Genomic DNA, 6,015 nt, shown 5'->3' on the forward strand with positions numbered 1-6,015 from the left:
GACAGGAAGTTGAGAAGCAAGGTGGTAAGTCTCTTTGAAAATTAAAAAAGCCTGCAGGGTGTTTTAAAGTTATTCATAAAATTGTTTTTTAGACCACCAAATGCAATAACTCAAGCTCTTTATTTTCAGCCACAGCAAAATTCCTCAGATGATTGCTGAAGCTGTCGGCCACAATCCACTGAGTGATACTGTCAAGAATTTAATAAAGATAGCAGGCTACTTTACAAATCACTCCATACAAAGGACATGTGCTACAAGGCTTTATAGTAAAGGAATAGATGAGCAGCAAATAATGCCAGTCACTGGGCATCGTAATCCTGTAAGGCTGTATAGAGATTAGTGATTAGCAGAAGAGACATATCAGTCTGGTCCTGCAGTTAAAGAATGAAGACGAAATTTGTGAGAGATGTGAAGAGTGATACTAAGAGTAATCTTGCTGATAAAGTTGAGCTTTAAGAAAACAAGCCTTCTGTAATTCTTATGACTGTCAAGTTATTGTTAACTGCAAAAATTGATAACAATGACTTTCTTTTATAACAAGAGTTTTGATAATGTTTCAAGTGTTATAAAATTAATAAAGCGCAATATCTGTAGCAGGTTCCAAGCTATTTGGAACCCTCATTAGCAGCTAAAAACTCAAACAGAATTATTCATAGGTTTGTTTAAATGAGTTTTTAGACTTGTTTTTGTGGTGTATAAATACTGTTATATATGTAATTATCGTATTGTTTACATTCTTATGTGTATTAATTAATTTTCTGTGATGTGTGTATAAAAACTCTCATGTTGCTTAGTTGCCTGTTGAATTGATTTGAGTTGCTGTTATTTTTAACAAAAAAGATATAACAAAACTTTACAAATTGGTGACAAGGAAGTATGGACAGTTAACTGAGTATCAGGCAGATATAGAATTGATAGAGAACTATGAGCAGAGGGTACAGATGTACTTGAAAGCAAATGATACTGATTTCAAGAGGGTACCAGACTTTTTAACTGTTTTAGGAGCATCTAGTTTTTTCTGCTATCCAGTCTTCTTGCACTTGCCAAGCCATCTGAAAGACTGTCTATGAGTTGTCAGAGGTGCTGAAGGCACACTTTTACAAAAAGAGAGTAACTATATCTGAAAGGTACATGTTCCACAACAGGAGCCAACAGGCAGGAGAGTCTGCTGAACAGAATGCAGCTGAACAGTGCTACACTGCAGGTTCGATGATCAGGCCTGCAAAACTGTAGGAACATGGCATCACAGTGAAAACTCTTATGAGATTAAACCAATAAGTTAAAATTCAAGGATGCAGTGGAGTTTGTTGTGACTATGGAGGCCTTAGCTACGGGAATTAGAGACCTTGGCCAAGAAGCGGTGTACTACTATAACAGCAGCAAAGTACCACCAGAATCAGCAGCTTCAAAATGCCATCAATGTAGACGGGAAGGACATAGACGAACAATGTACTGTTTTCAAGGAGTAACGTGTTGAAATTGTGTGAAGGACACAGGTGGCATTTCATTCTCAAACACTGCATAGTGACAACATACAGGCAAAAAAACCACTATAGTGAGACAGATAGATGAGGTTTTGAGTGATCAAGAGTCATATGACGAAGTACCAGGATGCTTCAACTGCATTTGAATTTAATAAATGCAGCTCCTTGTCCTATAAAGGTTGTATTACATTTAAACAGTCATCCAGTAGAAATAGAGGTGCTTCAGTGACAATATTACGACAGCATCTGAAAAATGTTAACCTGCAGCATGCAAGAATACAGCTTCAGACATAATACTAACAAAACTCTGACTATATTGGGAAAATGTCACATAACTCTGAACTTCAACAAACAGACAGTATCTGGAGATATATTTGTAGTACCAGGGAATTAACCATCGTTGCTTGGGTCATGACTTTCTTCAACAAATAGATTAGATTGGCCTGCAATTGTCCATCAGGTCAAACCCAGTGACTGACTATCAGAAGCAGTTTCATCGAGCGGTATTACACTTCTTAAAGGAAGGTGTGACTCCTAAGTATTGCCGGGCCTCAGGTAGTACAATTTGCTCTATGAGCAGGAGTGGAAATGAGTTGAGGAAATTGGTGGAACAGGTATATTGGAACCCGGTCACACTAACTACTCTGCAACGCTCTTTGTTGTGGTTCAAAAAAGTTCAGAATAAATTGAATATGTGGGTATTATGAAGTCACCGTCAATCCATTACTTGCTATTGACATTTATCCAATTCCTACCTCACAAGAATTGTTTGCATCACTAGCAGGAGGACAAAAGTTTAACAAACTATATCTCTCACAAGCATATCAGCAATTGTTAAATAGTCCAAAGACCTCTGACCAAAGGGTATTTTCAGTAAAATCGTTTACCATTTTGGTGTAGCACAGCACCTGCCAACTTTCAGAGGACAATAGACAATATTTTACAAGGTATACCTAGTGTGTGTTGCTACATTGATGATTTCTTAGTATCAGATACAACATAGGCTGACCATTTAAACAATTTGGATTGGCGTTGAGAAAGTTTGAGGCTCATGGAGTTACTGCAAGTGCCATTTTCTGTGTCAGTAGAGTATCTAGGTCATATAGTTGACAAAAAAGGAATTCATGCAGCTGCATATAAAATTAAGACCATATTAGATGTCCCTGCTCCCAAAAATATGAAGCAGTTGAGATCATTCCTTTGGCTGATTATTTTAAAATTTAGACACACTCTTAATTGCCTTTTACAACAGAGTGCTAAATGGGTATGGTCCTCTGAGTCGGAGTGCAATAGATAGAGCCTTCAAAACACCAAAAGAAAAAGTGCTGTTTTCTAATGCATTATTACAAAAATTTAAAAAGGTAAAGTAGCATTCACCATGTGTCAATTTGTCAAAAAAGTAATGGAAACTAGCACAAGATTTCAAATGACCAACTATTCTAGACAGTTTAATCCTAATGACCAACTGTACCGATACAAATCAAAATACAAAGTTAAAATCCTTCTCTCATGATGCAAAATCTACTCTACATTGTACTTTTAATGTAATTATGTAAGAAAATACCTATCATCTTATAATGTAGAGTAGCACGAGAGTAGCATTTTGATTTTGTTTCAGGATATAGCCAGTCTTTCGGAATAATTTGTCTTAAAGTAATTGGTCATTTAGAATCCTACTTGTTCTTGTTTCCATTACTTCATTGACAAAATGACAGAGTGAATCCTACTTAACTGTTTTTAAATTTTTGTAATATCTTGTTTGTGTTAATTTTTTTAACATTTCGTATTTATATATATTTTGACTCCATACACTGCCTCTCGTGCAATTGTATGTATATTGCTTAAATTTTCATTAATAATCAATCATTAATCCCAGAATTTGTTTAATAATAATAAATTATACAATGGTGATCAAGCAGAGGTATAAATAATTATAGTTAGTTCAGTCTCAGTGATGGTGGTGATAAGGGTGGTGCCTGTTGGTGCTGCAGCAGCATCTGTCCCGCCCATAGTTATTCCAACATTTAAAACTACCTCTTCCTCCACAACCACGGCCTCCTCTGCCACTGTGGTGGTAGCGTTTTCCCCTGGTTTGGTAACTGCTACTGGGCCCATCTCTTATCTTTCCTCTTATCTTTTATCAATCTTATCTTATCTATCTTATCTTATCTTATCTTATCTTTTCCTCTTATCTTTCTTCTCTTCAACATCATGCTCCATTCCTTTCTTCCATTAAACACCATTTTTTGGACCTGTGGCACTCAGCAGTGCCATCCTCATTTTTGGACCCTTAAGCTTCATCTATTTGCTGCTTTTTAACAAGTCTCCTCCATCAGCTACTTCATCATTTCCCCCTCTTGCTGTGCTGACAATGCTATTTTGAGAACAAGCCTTGTCAGATGATCCCCATAACAAACTTCTTGTTCTTCTTCATTGCTGTCCCCGCGCTGCATAAAATCTTGCAGTTCTTCGAGAATGTAGCCAGCCAGTACAGTTTACTCGTGTCCCATCTTAAGTTAAAACTGTATATGTTAGTACTTCTCATGTCTCTTTTTATGCTACAAAATTGGATGACTTTGGAGGATCACTTGAAGTGTGAATGATGTCATATGCATCTAGCATCGGATTTGCCAGATATACAAGTGATCTTTACAGTTTACATTGCAACTCTTCTCCTCTAGATCTTTTTATTACACTTTTTGAACTATAATTTAAGTTTCAACATTTTTTTCTGGCGGTAAAAAGGTGGCTAAACCATGCCGCTCATGCTCGCAAGTAGTAACGTCCTGACATAATTTAAGCATAATTATTATAGATTGTAAGGAATATTAGGCATCTACAAGTATAATAAATGTCACTATTATACAAATAATATTTAGTGCTCTGCTTGTCCAATGCAATTGTGCATTGTTTCTCCTTCTGATACATTGCTATGGTACTGGAAAGAAAATATAATCATGTAATTTACAATACAGCACATACACCTGTCAGTGATTTTTTACAATAAGAAATATCAGCTTTCATATCCTGTTGGCATGGTCCACTAAGCACTAGTCTCTTCCAGTTTGATAATAAACAGTGCTGCAACTAATACAGCATAAAATGTAATGCAAAACAAATGGAGCTAGTTGACATACCTTTGTCAAGTAAACATGTTGCCCACAGTTTTGTTAATCAGTAAGGACAATGTATTCTAACTGTAGCCACCCCTTATTGAAAAGGAAATAGATGGCCATACAGCAGTGTGAATAAACAGCGTCTTTAGATGTCTTTTACAGTGTCTCAATTCAAACAATGTTATTTTATTGTCGCCAATGTAACAGTGTCTGTGGTTCATTATTCATGCATTATGGTTAATTTTTATGGCCAATATGACACTGCTTATTAATCAATCATTATAAGATATCGCCAATATGACACTATATTAATTATAGCCAAATGACACTGCTCTTTAATCACTCATAAGCTATGGCCAATATGACAGTGTCAGTATTATGATTATTTATGGTTAATATGACACTGCTCTTTAGTCACTCATAAGCTATGGCCAATATGACACAGTCTTATATTATTATTTATAGTATACTACGTGGGCGCATCAAAGGCACCGCCTGTTCCGTTATATTGCATACAGCACCGGAAGTCAGTGTCTGAGTGTCAGTTGGTTGGCTTCACAATGGCTAGCAGTACTGGGTGAGAAGTTCTTTGTGACCAGAGAAGAAATGAAACTGCTCTACCTATTGCGGAACAGACTCACAACACTCCTTTACGACCATTGTCGGCATTTTGCTGTCTTTCAGTGCCCAGAGATGTTCTTGTATTGATCGTCGGGCAGCCAAGTCCGTGTTATGTGGCAAAGAAAATTGCTTTGCGAGCTTTTAAATGTTTGTGCTGGCTTTGTCTCAACCTTGAAGACTCGAGAAAACTTCTCTAGGAGTGTATTTGGCGGACGCCTTTGATGCGCCCACTATATCCCATAAATTAATTATAGCACAGTAAAGAGTGCTATATTAGCATTTTAGGGGCCTATAATACATTATTAGTGTTACCCCTTATTATAATAGCAGGTTTATTACGAAGCAACAACAACCGTGCTACCGCTAGCAGCGCTAGCAACGACAACGCTAGTAGTATAGTACCTGCTAAAGTGCCTACTAAAGTGCCTACTAAAGTACCTACTAAAGTGCCTCCTACTAAAGAGCCTACTACTAGGCCTGCCGAAGAACCTATAGTTCTAGGCGATAATCTAGAATTGCCTGTTAACGACATTCTTAACAACATTATTAATCGACGATATAGCTAACTAGCTTTTAGCCCCTAGCTAGTAGCGAGACTCTAAGAAGCTACCTAGAATAGGCTCGCTACTCTACGCTAAGAACAATAGCTAAAGGAGAACCTCCTTGAAATCCGCCGCCTTTAGGAGGCCCTAACAACTAACACTAAGCCGATAGTAGGGCCTTCCTTACTATTAGTCCTAGTCTAGAAGAAGGATGCTAAAACTTAGGATTGCACCGTGTTTAATAGCTCTAGC

This window comes from Amphimedon queenslandica, unplaced genomic scaffold (genome assembly GCF_000090795.2).
Source record: "Amphimedon queenslandica unplaced genomic scaffold, v1.1 AMPQUscaffold_13440, whole genome shotgun sequence".
Taxonomy (NCBI): domain Eukaryota; kingdom Metazoa; phylum Porifera; class Demospongiae; order Haplosclerida; family Niphatidae; genus Amphimedon; species Amphimedon queenslandica.